This window comes from Bubalus kerabau, chromosome 10 (assembly GCF_029407905.1).
Source record: "Bubalus kerabau isolate K-KA32 ecotype Philippines breed swamp buffalo chromosome 10, PCC_UOA_SB_1v2, whole genome shotgun sequence".
NCBI lineage: Eukaryota > Metazoa > Chordata > Mammalia > Artiodactyla > Bovidae > Bubalus > Bubalus kerabau.
Window position 1 is genome coordinate 2270325 of NC_073633.1, and position 16788 is coordinate 2287112.

The following is a 16788-nucleotide window of genomic DNA, read 5'->3' on the forward strand; positions in this document are numbered from 1 at the left end:
AAACCCCCACGAGCGCCGCAGCCTGAGGAAACCCATGAGATGCCCCCGTCATCGCGAGATGAGGGCCTTCTTTTCCTGCCTGACCTGGAGAGCAATCCCGAGTCCTCTCTTCAAACTGAAGAGGAGGCTCGACACCGTTGAGTCCACTCATTGGGCTCCAAGAGATCCATGTCGCGACTTGAGAGGAAAGTGGAGTCCTCTGCTTCCCCTCGAGGCGAGTCCTGGCTCCCCGGGGGAGTCTGGAATGGAAACCCGAGATCTCTGTCTTCCCTTGAGAGGAATATTAGGTCCTGGACACACGCCTCGATTAGGTCTCTTTGGCCCTGTAGTGCCTCGAGCAGAAACCCCAGCTTTCCCTCGCAACTCCAGGGGAAGATTGGGCTTCCCAGGGCCAACCCAAGAGGAAGCCTGAAATCCCCGTCGTTTTCGAGAATCCAGACACAACTCGAGAAAAACGACGTGGTTCCAACGTCTTCACAGGATGAGGCCCTTGCCTGCTACAGCGTCTCCAGGGAAGTCCCATGTTCCGTCCTGAAGTGGGAAACGGTACTTGGCTCCCTTGATGCGACCCCTAAAGTTCCCTGAAACGCCGGGTTCCCTCGAGTGGAACACCTAGAGTCCCGGCCCCACTTCATCTGAGCCCCATCTCCCCTCCTGATCGCGACAGGAGAGTCGATTCCCCTTCTTTGTGTGGAAGGTGTTCCCGGCCTTCCCGGCGCACCTCAGGATGAGGCTGGTCTCACGAGGAAATTCGAGATGAGCCACGTGGGTGGTGCCACATATCGAACGACCCCGATTTCCCGGTCCGCTCTTGAAATGAACCTGATGCCCGGACACCTCTTTGAAGGCAACCCTGTGGGGGAAGGCACCAAATGAAAGGGCAATGACACCCCCGTGCATCTTCTGGAAACACCCGCAGGTTCCACACACAGCTCGACAAGGGGCCTGAGACCCACTGAACGACTCGAGAGGCAAGCAGAGTTCCATTACTCAGACAAGATGAGGCCTGACTCTCCTGTCCCAAACCTGCAGGGACCCTGCGGTCGGAGTCAGAAATGGAGAGGAAGCTGAGGTTCCTGCCTCCAATCGAGATGAGGCCCTCTTTCATTTCGTCAAACCTAGTGGAGTCCCAAGAGGCCCCTCTAACTCCTCAGTATCCCTCACCTCTCAGAGGCACTTGGGAAGTTCCCTAAGGTCCCCGGTAGAGGTCGAGGGAAACGAGTGTTTCCCGCCCCAACCCAAGAAAGACCTCGAGAGTCCTTCTTAAATGCGTCTTGAGGCCCTAGTCCCTCCCATGACTCCAGAGCAATGACGCGATCTGCCTGGCCACACGCATGGAGGCCTGACTTCTCTGGCGCCGCACGAGAGGCTCCCTGAGCTCCCCATCATATCTCGTGAGAAACCCCACACTGGCGCCGCAGCTCGAGAAAACCCATGAGACGCTCCCGTCATCACGAGAGGAGGGCCATCTTTAACTGAATGGTATGCAGATCAAGCGTGAACCTTCTGTCCAAGCTACACAGGACGCTTGACTCCCTTTAGGCCACTCATTGGGCTCCAAGAGTTACACGTCGCGACTCGAGAGGATAGTGGAGTCCTTTGCTTCCACTCGAGATGAGGCGTGACCCACCGGGTGAGACTGGAATGCGACCCCGATATCCCTGTTGCCCCTGGAGAGGAACACTACGTCCTGGACCCAAGCCTAGATGAGGACTCTTTGCCCTGAAGTGACTCGAGAGCAACCCCCAGCTCTCTCTGACAAGTAGAATGGAAGATTGGACTTCCTGGGCCAACACAAGAGGAAGCCTGAATTCCCCGTTGTAACTCGAGAATCCCGCCTCAACTCGAGAAAAACCACGTGTTTCCCTCGTCATCGCAATATGAGGCCCTTGCCCGCTACAGCATCTCCAGAGAATTCCCACGTTCCGTCTTGAAGTGCGAAACTGTACTTGGCACCCTTGAGGCGACCTCAAAAGTGCCGTGACATACCGGTCTCACTCGAGGGGACCACCGAGGTTCCCGGCACCACTTCATCTGAGCCCCTTCTCCCCTTCTGATCGCGACCGGTGTGTCGATTCCCCTGCTTTGTCTTTAAGGGTTCCCTACCTTCCCGGCGAACCTCAGGATGCGGCCGGTCTCCCGAGGAAAATCGAGACGTAGCCTCGTGGGTGGTACCACATGCTGAAAGACCCCAATTTTCTGGTACGGTCTTGAAAAGAACCCGATGCCCGGACACCTCTTTGAAGGCAACACTGTGGATGAAGGCACAACACGAAGGGGCCCTGACACCCCTGTGCATCGTCCGGAAAAACCCGCAGGTTCCACACACAGCTCAACAAATGGCCTGTCACTCAGTGAACAACTCGAAAGGCAAGCGAAGATCCATTCCTCCACGGAAGACGAGGCGTGACTCTCTTGTCCGTACTCGGCAGGTACTCTGCGACCCGAGTCAGAAATGGAGAGGACCCCTGAGGTTCCTGCCTCCATTCGAGATGAGGCCCTCTTCGATTGCACCAAACCCAGTTGAGTAACGAAAGGCCCCTCCCAAATCCACAGTGTCCCTGACTTCTCAGAGGCACCCTGAGAAGTTGCCTGAGGTCACTGACACAAGTCGAGGGAACCCAGGGTTCCCTGCCGCAACCCGAGAAAGACCTCGAGAGTCCTTCTTCAATGCGTCTTGAGGCCCGATTCGCCTACTATGACTCGAGAGCAATCACACACTCCCCTTCACCACACGCACGGAGACCTGACGTCCCTAGCACCACACGAGAGGCTCTCTGAGCTCCCCGTCATACCTCGTGAGAAATCTGATACTGGCGCCGCAGCTGGAGAAAACCAACGAGACGCCCCCGTCATCGCGAGATGAGGGCCTTTTTTCCTGCATGGCCAGGAAAACAATCCCGAGTCATCTCTCCAAACTCCATAGGAGGCTTCACTCCCTTTACACCACGCAGTGGGCTCCAATAGATACCCGTCGCGACTCGACAGGAGAGCGGAGTCCTTTTTTTCCCCTCAAGACGAGGCCTGACTCTCTGGGTAAGTCGAGAGTGCAACCCTGAGATCCCTGTCGGCCCAGTAGTGGAACACTAGGTCCTGGACACAAGCGTAGATGAGGTCTATTTTGCCCTGCAGTGACTGGAGAGCAATCCCCAGTTCTAACTTGCAACTCGAATGGAATACTGGATTTTCCTGACGCCACACAAGAGGCTCCCTGAAATCCCTGTGGTACTTCATGAGACACCCCACACTGGCGCCGCAGCTCGAGAAAACCCACGAGACGCCACCGTAATCTCGAGATGAGGGCCTTCTTTTCCTGCATGGCCTGGAGTCCAATCCCGAGTCCTCTCTCCAAACTCCACAGGAGGCTTGACTCCCTTTAGTACACACATTGGTCTCCAAGAGATACCCATCGCGACTCGAGACGAGAGCGGAATTCTTTGCTTACCCTCGAGGTGAGAACTGACTCCCCGGATGAGTCTGGAATGCAAACCCGAGATCCCTGTCGCCCCTGGAGAGCAACATTAGATCCTGGACACAAGCCTAGATTAGGTCTCTTTTGCCCTGCAGTGACTCTAGCGCAATCCCCAGCTCCCCCTCGCAACCCGAATGGAAGATTGGATTTCAAGGCCAACAAAAGGAAGCCTAAATTCCCGGTCATAACTCGAGAATCCCGCTGCAGCTCGAGCAAAACCACGTGGTTCTCCCGTCATCGCAAGATGAGGCCCTTGCCCGCTACAGCGTTTCAAAAGATGTCCCAGGTTCCGTCTTGAAATGCGAAACGGTACTTGGCACCCTTGATGCGACCCCAAAAGTCCCCCAACACGCCGGTCTCACTCAAGGGGAACACCGAGGTTCCCGGCACCACTTCATTTAAGCCCCTTCTCCCCTCCTGATTGTGACCGGTGGGTCGATTCCCCTGCTTTGTCTGCAAGGGGGCCCGACCTTCCCTGCACAACTCAGGATGAGGCCGGTCTCATGGGGAAATTCGATACGTAGCTTTGTGGGTGGTGCCACTTGCTGAAAGACTCCAATTTCCCGGTCCGCTCTTGATAAGAATCCGATGCTCGGACACCTCTTGGAAGGCAGCCTTGAGTATGAAGGTACAACACGAAGGGGCACTAACACACCTGTGCATCATCCGGAAAAACGGGCAGGTTACACACACAGCTCGACAAGTGGCCTGTCACCTCGAGAACAACTCGAGAGGCAAGAGGAGTCCCATCCTCCAGAAAAGACGAGGCCTGACTCTCCTGTACCAACATGCAGGGACCTTGCGATCTGAGTCAGAAATGGAGAGGAACACTGAGGTTCCTGCTTCAACTCGAGATGAGTCCCTCTTACATTCCACCAAATGCAGAGGAGTCTCGAGAGGCCCCTCCAAACTGCACAGTATCCCTGACTTCTCAGAGGCACTCTGAGAAGCTCCCTGAGGTCGCAGGCACAAGTCAAGGGAACCCTGGGTTTTATGCAGTGACCCGAGAAAGACCTTGAGAGTCCTTCTTCAACCCGTCTTGAGGCCCGATTACCCTACCATGACTCGAGAGCGATGACGAGCTCCCCCTAGCCATCTTATGGGGACCTGACTTCCCTGGCACCACACGAGAGGCTCCCTGAGCTCCCTCTCGTACCTCGTCAGAAACCCAGCACTAGCGCGGCAGTCTAGAAAACCCACAAGACGCCGCCGTCATCGCGAGATGAGGGCCTTCTTTTCCTGCATGGCCTGGAGAGGAATCCCGAGTCCTCTATCCAAACAGCACAGGAGGCTTGACTCCCTTTAGGGCACACAGTGGGCTCCAAGAGATAACCATCGCGACTCAAAAGGACAGCGGAGTTCTTTGCTTCCCCTCGAGACGAGGCCTGATTCCCCGGGTGAGTCTGGTATGGAAGCCCGAGATCCCTGTCGCCCCTAGGGATGAACATTAAGTCCTGGACACAAGCCTAGATGAGGTCTATTTTGCCCTGCAGTGACTCGAGGGCAATCCCCAGCTCTCCCTTGAAACTCGAATGGAAGATAGGACTTCCCTGGGCCAACACATGAGGAAGACTGTATTCCCCGTCGAAACTCGAGAATCCTGCCCCAACTCGAGAAACGCTACGTGGTTCCCCCGTCATCGCAAGATGAGGCCCTTGCCCCCTACAGCGTCTCAAGAGAAGTCCCACGTTCCGTCTTGAAGTGCGAAACGGTATTGGCACCCTTGATGCGCCCTCAAAAGTTCCTCGACACACCAGTCTGACTCGAGGAGAACACCGAGGTTCCCGGCACCACTACATCTGGGCCCCTTCTCCCCTCCTGATCGCGACAGGAGGGTCGATTCCCCTGTTTTGTCTTGAAGGGGTTCCCGCCTTTCCCGGTGCATCTCAGGATGAGGCCGGTCTCACGAGGATATTCGAGACATAGCCTCGTGGATGGTGACACATGCCGAAAGACCCCGATTTCCCGGTTCGCTCTTGATAAGATCCCAATGCCCGGACACCTCTTTGAAGATAACCCTTTTGATGAAGGCACAACACGAAGGGGCACTGACACCCCCGGGTATCGTCCGGAGAAACCCGCAGGTACCACACACAGCTCGAGAAGTGACCTGTCATCCCGTGAACAACTGGAGAGGCAAGCAGAGTTCCTTTCCTCCACACAAGACGAGGCCTGAATCTCCTGTTCGAACTCTGCAGCGAAACTGCGATCCGAGTCAGATCTGGCCCAGGGGAAGTCAGGAGAGGAAACATGAGTTTCCTGCCTCCACTCGAGATGAGGCCCTCTTTCATTGCACCGAACCCAGTGGAGTCCCGAGAGGCCCCTCCCAACTGCACAGTATCCCTGACTTCTCAGAGGCACCCTTAGACCTTCCTGAGATCACCGGCACAAGTCGAGGGAACCAAGGGTTTCCTGCCCCAACCCGTAAAAGACCTCGAGAGTCCTTCTTCAATGCATCTTGAGGTGCGATTCCCCTACCATGACTCGAGAGCAATGACGCGCTCCCCCTAGCCACGCGCATAGAAACCTGACTTCCCTGGCGCCACAGGAGAGGCTCCCTGAGCTCCCCATTATACCTCGTGAGCAACACCACACTGGAGCCGCAGCTCGAGAATACCCACGAGACGCCCCAGTCCTCACGAGATGAGGGCCTTCTTTTGCTGTATGGCCTGGAGAGCAATCCTGAGTCCTCTCTCCAAACTCCACAGGAGGCTTGACTCATTTTAGGCCACACAGTGAGCTCCAAGATATACCCGTCGCGACTTGACAGGAGACCGGTGTCCTTGGCTTCCCCTCGAGACGAGGCCTGATTCCCCGGGTGAGTCGAGAATGCAATGCCGAGATCGCTGTCGCCCCAGCAGAGGAACATTAGGTCCTGGACACAAGCCTAGATGAGGTCTATTTGGCCCTGCAGTGTCTCGAGAGCAATCCCCAGTTCTAACTCGCAATTCGAATGAAAACTGGACTTCCCTGGGCCAGTTGAACAGGAAGCCTGAATTCCCCGTCGTAACTCGAGAATCCCGCCGCAACTCAAGAAAAACCACGTGGTTCCCCCGTCATCGAAAGATGAGGCCCTTGCCCGCTACAGCGTCTCAAGAGAAGTCCCACATTCTGTATTGAAGAGTAAAAAGTTACTTGGAACCCTTGATGCGACCCCAAAAGTTCCCCGACATACCAGTCTCACTTGAGGAGAACACCGAGGTTCCCGGCACCACTTCATCTGAGACTCTTCTCCCCTCTTGATCGCGACAGGAGGTTCGATTCCCCTGCTTTGTCTGGAATGCATTCCCGACCTTCCTGGCGCACATCAAGCTGAGGCCAGTCTCACGAGGAAATTCGAGACATAGCCTCGTGGGTGGTGCGGCATGCCAAAAGACCCCAATTCCCTGGTCCGCTCTTGATAAGAACCCGATGGCAGAACCCAACTCGAAGGCAATCCTGTGGATCAAGGCACAACACGAAGGGGCAGTGACACCCCGGTGCATCGTCCAGAAAAACCCGCAAGTTCCACATACAAATCGACAAGTGGCCTGTCACCCCATGAACGACGCGAGAGTCAAGCGGAGTTCCATTCCTCCACACAAGACGAGGCCTGACTCTCCTGTCCCAACTCTGCAGGGACTCTGCGATCTGAGTCAGATCCGGCACATTCGAAGCCAGGAGAGGAACCCTGAGGTTCCTGCCTCAACTTGTCATGAGGCCCTCTTCCATTGCACCAAACCCAGTGGAGTTCCGAGAGGCCCCTCCCAACTCCACAGTGACCCTGACTTCTCAGAGGCACGCTGAGAAGCTTCCTGAGGTCACTGGCACAAGTCGATGGAACCCAGGGTTTCCTGCTGCAACCCAGGAAAGACCTCGAGAGTCCTTCTTTAACACGTCTTCAGGCCCAATTCCCCTACCATGACTCGAGATCAATGACGGGCTCCCTCTCACCACGTGCATAGAGACCTGACTGCCCTGGCACCACGTGAGAGGCTCACTGAGCTGCCAGTCTTACTTCGTGAGAAACCCCACACTATCGCCACAGCTCGAGAAAACCTACGAAACGCCCCAGTCATTGGGAGATGAGGGCCTTCATTTCATGCATTCCCTGGAGAGCAATCCCATGTCCTCCCTCCAAACACCAGAGGAGGTTTGACTCCCTTTAAGCCACTCAGTGGGCTCCAAGACATACCCGTCCGACTCGAGAGGAGAGCAGAGTCCTTTGCTTCCCCTCGAGACGAGGCCTGACTCCAAGGTGAGTCTGGAATGCAACCCCGAGATTTCTGTCGAGCCTTGACATGAACATTAGGTCCTGCACACAAGCCTTGGTGGGGTCTCTTTTGCCTTCAGTGACTAGAGCGCACCTCCAGCTCTTCCTCGAATCTCGAATGGAAGATAAGACTTTTGTGGGCCAACACAAGAGGAAGCATGAATTCCCTGTGGTAACTCAAATATCCCACCGCAACTAGAGAAAAACCAAGTGGTTCCGCAGTCATTCCAAGATGAGGCCCTTGCCCGCTGGAGCACCCCAAGAGAAGTCCAACGTTCCATTTTGAAGAGCGGAATGGTACTTGGAACGCTTTATGCGACCCCAAAAGTTACCCGAAATACCTGTCTCACTTGAGGGAAACACCGAGGTTCCCAGCAGCACTTCATCTGAGCCACTTCTCCCCTCCTGTGGTGATCAGGAGGGGAGTCAATTCCTCTGCTTTGTCTGGAAGAGTTTCATGACCTTCGCGGCACACTTCAGGATGAGGCCGGTTTCATGAGGTAATTTGAGACAACCCACGTGGGTGGTGCCAAATGCTGAACGACCCCGATATCCCGGTCCGCTCTTCATAAGAACCCGATGCCCGGACACCTCTTCGAAGGCAACCCTGTGGATGAAGACAAAAAACGAAAGGTCACTGACACCCCCATGCATCGTCTGGAAAAACCTGCAGATTCCACACACAGTTTGACAAGGGGCCTGAAACCCCATGAACAACTCGAGAGGCAAGCGGAGTTCCATTCCTCAGAAAAGACGTAGCCTGACTCTCCTGTCCCAACTCTGCAGGGACCCTGATGTCGGAGTCCGAAACAGAGAGGAAGTCTGAGGTTCCTGCCTCCCCTCGAGATGAGCCCCTCTTCCATTGAGACAAACCCAGCGGAGTCCCGAGAGGCACCGCCAACTCCACAGTATCCCTCAACTCTCAGAGACACCCTGGGAAGTTCCCTAAGGTCCCCGGCAGAAGTCGAGGGAAACGACTTTTTCCCGCCACAACCCGAGAAAGACCTCGAGAGTCCCTCTTCAACGCGTCTTGAGGCCCTAGTCCCCTCCCATTACTCGAGAGCCACAATGCGCTCCTCCTCGCTACGCGCAGGGAGAACTGACTTCCCTGGCGCCGCACGAGAGGCTCCCTGAGATCCTCGCCGTGCCTCGCGAGAAAACCCCCACGGGCGCCGCAGCTCAAGGAAACCCCTGAGACGCCCCCGTCCTCGCGAGGTGAAGGGCCTTCTTTTCCTGCATGGCCTGGAGAACAATCCCGAGCCCTCTCTCCAAAATGAAGAGGAGGCTTGACTCCATTGACGCCACTAGGGGGCTCCAAGATATCCGCGTCGCGACTCGGGAGGACAGCGGAGTCCTTTGCTTCCCCTCGAGACGAGGCCTGACTCCCAGGGGGATCCTGGAATGCAACCCCGAGATCCCTGCCTTCCCTGGAGAGGAACATTAGGTCCTGGACACAAGCCTAGATGAGGTCTCTTCGGCCCTGCAGTGACTCGAGCGCAACCCCCAGCTTTCCCTCGCCAATCGAATGGAAGACTGGGCTTCCCAGGGCCAACAGAGGAGGAAGCCTGTAATCCCCATCGTCACTCGAGAATCCCGCCGCAACTCGAGAAAAAACACGTGGTTCCAACGTCTTCGCAAGATGAGGCCCTTGCCCACTACAGCGTCTCAGGGGAAGTCCCATGTTCCGCCCTGAAGTGCGAAACAGTACCTGACACCCTTCGTGCGACCCCCAAAAGCTCCCCGACACGCCAGGTACCCTCGAGGGAACACCGAGAGTCCCGGCACAGCTTCATCTGAGCCCGTTCTCCCCTCCTGATCACGACAGGAGAGTCGATTCCCCTGCGTGGTTCAGAAGGGGTTCCCGGCCTTCCCGGTGCACCTCAGGATGAGGCCGGTCTCACAGGGAAATTCGAGACGAGCCACGTGGGTGGTGCCACATGCCAAATGCCCCCGATTCCCCGGTCCGCTTTTGAGAAGGACCCGAGGCCCAGACCCCTCTTCGAAGGCAACCCTGTGGGTGAAGGCACAACACGAAGGGGCACTGACACCCCCGTGCATCATCCGGAAAGACCCGCGGGTTCCACACACAGCTCGACCAGGGGCCTGAAAACCCCTGACAACTCGAGAGGCAAGCGGGGTTCCCTTCCTCAGACAAGGCGAGGCCTGACTCTCCTGTCCCAACTCTGCAGGGACCCTGTGGTCGGAGCGGAAACGGAGAGGAAGCCAGAGGTTCCTGCCTCCCCTCGAGGTGAGGCCCTCTTCCGTTGCGCCAGACCCAGCGGAGTCCTGAGAGGCCCCGCCAACTCCACAGGATCCCTCGCCTCTCAGAGGCACCCAGGGAAGTTCCCTAAGATCCCCGGCAGAAGGCGAGGGACACGAGGGTTTCCCGCCGCCACCCGAGAAAGACCTCGAGAGTCCTTCTTCAATGCGTCTCGAGGCCCTAGTCCCCTCCCGTGACTCGAGAGCCATGACGCGTTCCCCCTCGCCACGCGCATGGAGACCTGACTTCCCTGGCGCTGCACGAGAGGCTCCCTGAGATCCTCGTCGTGCCTCGGGAGAAAACCCCCACGGGCGCCGCAGCTCGAGGAAACCCCTGAGACGCCCCCGTCCTGGCGAGATGAAGGCCTTCTATTCCTGCATGGCCTGGAGAGCAATCCCGGGTCCTCTCTCCAAACTGAAGAGGAGGCTGGACTCCCTTGAGGCCACTCAGTGGGCTCCAAGAGATCCGCGTCGCCACTCGAGAGGAGAGCGGAGTCCTTGGCTTCCCCTCGAGACGAGGCCTGACTCCCCGAGGGAGCCTGAAATGCAACCCCGAGATCCCTGCCTTCCCTGGAGAGGAATATTAGTTCCCGGACACACGCCTTGATGAGGTCTCTTTGGCCCTGCAGTGACTCGAGCGCTACCCCCAGATTTCCCTCGCTACTTGAATGGGAGATGGGGCTTCCCAAGGCCAATCCAAGAGGAAGCCTGAAATCCTCGTCGAAACTCGAGAATCCTGCCGCAACTCGAAAAAAACCACGTGGTTTCAACGTCTTCGCAAGATGAGGCCCTTGCCCGGTACGGCGTCTCAAGGGAAGTCCCATGTTCCGTCGTGAAGTGAGACACGGTACCTGACACCCTTCATGCGACATCCAAAAGTTCCCCGACATGCCGGGTTCCCTTGAGGGGAACACCGAGAGTCCCGGCACCACTTCCTCTGAGCTCCTACTCCTCTCCTGTTCGCGACAGGAGAGTTGATTCCCCTGCGTGGTCTGGAAGGGGTTCCCGGCCTGCACGGCGCCCCTCAGGATGAGGCCGGCCTCGCGAGGAAATTCGAGACAAGCCCCGTGGCTGGTGCCCCATGTTGAACGACCCTGATTTCCCGGTCCGCAGTTGAGGAGAACCCGATGCCCGGACACCTCTTCGAAGGCCACCCTGTGAGTGAAGGAACAACACGAAGGGGCACTGACACTCCCGTGCATCGTCCGGAAACACCCGCGGTTTCCACACACAGCTCCACGAGGGGACTGAGACTCCCTGAGCAACTCGAGAGGCAAGCGGAGTTCCCTTCCTCAGACAAGACGAGGCCTGACTCTCCTGCCCCAACGCTGCAGGGACACTGCTGTCGGAGTACGAAACGGAGAGGAAGCCTGAGGTCCTGTCTCCCCTCTAGATGAGGCCCTCTTCGATTGCGCCAAACCCAGAGGAGTCCCGAGATGGCCCACCAACTCCATAGCATCCCTCACCTCTAAGAGGAACCCTGGGAAGTTCCCTCAGGTCACCGGGAGAAGTCGAGGGAAACGAGGGTTTCCCGCCGCAAGCTGAGAAAGACCGCGAGAGTCCTTCTTCTACACGCCTTGATGCCCTAGTCCCCTCCCAGGACTCGAGAACAATGACGCGCTCCCCCTCGCCACGCTCATGGAGACCTGACTTCCCTGGCGCCGCATGAGAGGCTCCCTGAGAACCTCGTCGTGCCTTGTGAGAAAAGCCCCACGGACGCCGCAGCTCGAGGAAACCCCTGAGAAGCCCCCGTCCTCGCGAGGTGAGGGCCTTCTTTTCCTGCCTTTCCTGGAGAGCAATCCCGAGTCCTCTCTCCAAACTGAAGATTAGGCTTGACTCCCTTGAGGCCACTCAGAGGGCTCCAAGAGATCCGCGTCCTGGCTCAAGAGAAGAGCGGAGTCCTTTGCTTCCCCTCGAGGCGAGGCCTGACTCCACGGGGGACTCTGGAGTGCAACCCCGGGATCCCTGTCTTCCCTTGAGAGTACTACTAGGTCCTGGACACACGCCTAGATGAGGTCTCTTGGGCCCTGCAGTGACTCGAGCGCAACCCCCAGCTTTCCCTCGCAACTCGAATGGAAGATGGGGCTTCCCAGGGCCAACCCAAGAGGAAGCCTGAAATCCCCGTCGTAACTCGAGAATCCCGCCGCAACTCGAGAAAAACCACGTGGTCCCAACGTCTTCGCAAGATGGGGCCCTTGCCCGCTACGGCGTCTCAAGGGAAGTCTCACGTTCCGTTCTGAGTTGCGAAACGGTACCTGACACCCTTCATGCGACCTCCAAAATTTCCCAGACACGCCGGGTTCCCTCGAGGGGAACACCGATGGTCCTGGCACCCCTTCATCTGAGCCCCTTCTCCCCTCCTCATCACGACAGGAGAGTCGATTCCCCTGCGTATTCTGGAAGGGTTTCCCGGCTTTCCCGGCACACCTCAGGATGAGGCCGGCCTCCCGAGGAAATTCGAGACGAGCCCCGTGGGTTGTGCCACATGCCAAACGACCCCGATTTCCCAGTCCGCTCTGGATAAGAACCCGATGCCCGGACACCTCTTCGAAGGCAACCCTGTGGGTGAAGTTACCATTCGAAGGGGCACTGACACCCCCGTGCTTCGTCCGGAAAAACTCGCGGTTTCCACACACAGCTCGACGAGGTGCGTGAGACACCCTGAGCAATTCGACAGGCAAGCGGAGTTCCCTTCCTCAGACAAGACGAGGCCTGACTCTCCTGTCCCAACTCTGCAGGGACCCTGTGGTTGCAGTCCGAAAAGGAGAGGAAGCCTAAGTTTCCTGTCTCCCCTCGAGATGAGGCCCTCTTCCATTGCGCCAAGCCCAGCGGAGTCCCGAGAGGCCCCGCCAACTCCACAGCATCCCTCACCTATCAGAGGCACCATGGGAAGTTCCCTGAGGTCCCCGGCAGAAGTCAAGGGAAACGAGGCTTTCCCGCCGCAACCCTAGAAAGACCTCGAGTGTCCTTCTTCAACGCGTCTGGAGGCCCTAGTCCTCTCCCATGACTCGAGAGCCATGACGCGCTCCCCCTCGCCACGCGCACAGAGACCTGACTTCCCTGGCACCCCACGAGAGGCTCCCTGAGATCCTCGTCTTGCCTCGTGAGAAAACCCCCACGGGCGCCGCAGCTCGAGGAAACCCCTGAGAAGCCCCCATCCTCGCGAGGTGAGGGCCTTCTTTTCCTGCCTGACCCAGAGCACAATCCCGAGTCCTCTCTCCAAACTGAAGAGAAGGCCTGACTCCCTTGAGGCCACTCAGTGGGCTCCAAGAGATCTGCGTCGCGACTTGAGAGGAGAGCGGCATCCTTGGCTTGCCCTCGAGGCGAGGCCTGACTCCCCGGGGGAGTCTGGAACGCCACCCTGAGATCCCTGTCTTCCCTTGAGAGGAACGTTAAGTCCCGGACACAGGCCTAGATGAGGTCTCTTTGGCCCTGCAGTGACTCGAGTGCAACCCTCAGCTTTCCCTCGCAACTCGAATGGAAGATTAGGCTTCCCGGGGCCAACACAAGAGGAAGCCTGAAATCCCCATCGTAACTCTAGAATCCCGCCGCAACTAGAGAAAATCCACATGGTCCCAACGTCTTCGCAAGATGAGGCCCTTGCCCGCTACGGCGTCTCAAGGGAAGTCCCAGGTTCTGTCCTGAAGTGCGAAACGGTACCTGACTCCTTTCATGCAACCCCCAAAAGTCCCCCACACGCCGGTTTCCCTCGAGGGTAACACCGAGGGTTCCGTCCCCACTTCATCTGAGCCCCTTCTCCCCTCCTGATGGGGACAGGAGAGTCTATCCCCCTGCGTTGTCTGGAAGGGTCCCCGGCCTTCACAGCACACCTCAGGATGAAGCCAGCCTCACTAGGAAATTTGAGACTAGCCCCGTGGGTGGTCCCACATGTCGAAAGACCCCGATTTCCCTGTCCGCTCTTGAAAAGAACCCGAGGCCCGGACACCTCTTCGAAGGCAACCCAGTGGGTGAAGGCACAACACGAAGGGGCACTGTCACCGTCGTGCATTTCCGGAAACGCCCGCAGGCTCCACACACAGCTCAACAAGGGGCCTGAGACCCCCTGAGCACCTCGAGAGGCAAGCGGAGTTCCCTTCCTCAGACAAGACGATTCCTGACTCTCCTGTCCCAACTCTGCAGGGACCCTGTGGTCGGAGTCCGAAACGGAGAGGAAGCCTGAGGTTCCTGCCTTCCCTGGAGATGAGGCCCTCTTCCATTGCGCCAAACCCAGCGGAGTCCTGAGAGGCCCCGCCAACTCCACAGCATCCCTCATCGGTCAGAAGCACACTGGGAAGTTCCCTAAGGTCACCGGTAAACTTTTATTGCACAAGGTCCCCATGAAAAGGCCCACGCAGCAGGACAGCCACAGATTCTGTCTGCCATTAAAGGGCAGTAAGGTGCCCTCCCCCCTTCTTTGTTGCCTTGGCGGCCACCAGGGTGCAATTCGCGTACCCTTCCCTTTCCCATCCTAGCAGGTGCTCCAGGGCCCGCTGGCCTACAAAGTGCCAGAAGCAGGGCTGGGCCAGCCGGCCAGAATTCAGGGTTCTGTCCCTTGGACTTCCAGCGGACACTAGGCTGCTTGGGAAAACCGCGCAGACTCTGAGGTTTTTCAGCAGAGGGGTGGAGCGGTAAAGGCCTTGACCCCAAAGACGAGGCCTTTCTGCGACCGCCAGGTTGGGGAGCTCTGAGACTGTGCCAACACAGGGCGGAATACATGGTTCCCTGCTCCACGCAGTCCCCGTTCCCTTACCTGTGTTCCGCACCCCTCCACTGTGGCCAATGGATGCCGATCCTTGGGGATCCAGGAGTTCACGAAATGGGCATTCCCAGCCGCAATGGCGACCCCCAACAGCACATCTGGAAAGCCATCCCCCAGCCCCGCCAGGAGCCGACCCCCACTGCGAACGGAACCCCACCCCGCCCCGCGCCGCCAGGTTTCGCCCCGGCCCTGCCGGGCTCCCGGCGGGTTCCCAGCCATATTGGCGACCCCCGGGAGCACAACAGGGACCGAGCCCCCACCCACAGCGAGCGGAATCTCGACCTGTGCAGCCCAGGTTTACCCCACCCTGGCTGCGCCCCCGGCGCATTTCCAGCCGCAGTGGCCATCTCCGAGAGCACAACTGGGAAGCCCTCCCCTACCCCCGCCAGGAGACGACACCCGCCCTGCGCCGCCCGGGTTCGCCCCGCCCCTGCCGCGCTCCAGGGGCGCTGCCCACCTTCAACAGTGGCTCTCCGTGAGCCCCGTCCCCACGCCCGGTTCCAGGAGAGGCTCTCGGACCTCGCTGCTGCCGCCAGGTCAAACATGAGGACAATACATACACCCCACAGAGACAATCCAAGCTGTCTATGATTTAGGGATAAAACGAGGACTACAGAAAGGCAAGATGACCTGACCTAGGAGGGCCATGATATTCTATAGAACCAGACAAAGTTGGTTACCAAGGAAACTTTTTTCCTTGGAACCCGGAAAGCTGGTTCTTTGCATATGCAATGACCAACAATTAGCTTGTTACCCAAGCCTGCCTTACTGCCACCCCCATCCCCCCACTCCCCAGAAGACTGGCTCAAAGAAATATTTTAAATCTCAGGCGGAAACCTGGAAGATGTCTTGTCTGTCTGTTTGGATTAAGGTATGTGTCAGTGTGAGCCCTGTGTTTTTTGATAATATTGCTCATGTTCTGTGTTCTGATTTCAGTGGTCTCAAGACAAGGCAGCCCTTCCAAATCAAACTGCTGGAAATACAAGAAAACATTGACCTAAATGAATGTCAGAGTCCCGTGAACTGGGAACTAGTCAATATTAAATATCTAGTATTTTTGGTTTTGCTCCTCCATTATAGACATGTCTAAGAGTCAACAACATTAAGCACAACATGTTCATAGTGCCTAGGTTTATTCTAAGGTAAAAATTGCTCTATTGTTATATCTGTCACAAGCTTGTCAGCAAGAAACTACCTGGAAACGACAACAACAAAAGTAAAAAATGTAAATGTGATATGAGCTTTTAGACAAACTCTTTACAATAATTATACTCTAAAATATCTGCCTCTCATAGTCTTGATTGAAGGCAGAGGAGAAGGGGATGACAGAGGATAAGATGGTTGGATGGCATCACTGACTCGATGGACATGAGTTTGAGCAAGCCCCTGGAGCTGGTGACGGACACGGAAGCCTGGCGTCCTTCAGGCCACGGGGTCCCAAAGAGTCAGACACGACTGAGCAACTGAACTGAACTGAACTAACAAACGTTTCTCCAGGTGTTTTGGTTACCCGAGTTTCTATCCTTGTGACGACAGTGTATTGAATAGCTAGGTCATTTCCAAATAAATGAAAGTTCTGAAACATTCACGACTTGAAAGGACCTCCCTTTTACACAGAAACAAAAGAGATTTTTGACTCTCCATGAATAGTGTCTGGCACCATCCTGACATGTTAAATGTAAGAAAGCAATTGTTTTGTTTTGTTTTGTTCTGTTCTTGGGGGTGGGGGGAGGGGGGCGGGCTATAGCCAATGCCAATATAAAAGTCAGTTCTTGATTGCTGAAGGGAAATGTATGACTTGTTATTACAAGAAAGTATGTGGAATGCAATGGCACTTGAGGAAGGAAAACAAAGTAGTTCTGTCTTACAGGTGGCCGTTTCAGGATGGGAGAAGCAAAGGAATGGGTACAGAATGGGATAAGGAGGTTGTAGGGAAAGTGGACCCCCAGAAAAGAGTTCTGTGCCTAGCACAAGTTTTCTAGAGATGTCGAACTGCCTTTGCTAATGGAGTTTAAGTTTCTTTACCTCTTAAGTGATCTCTTCTAG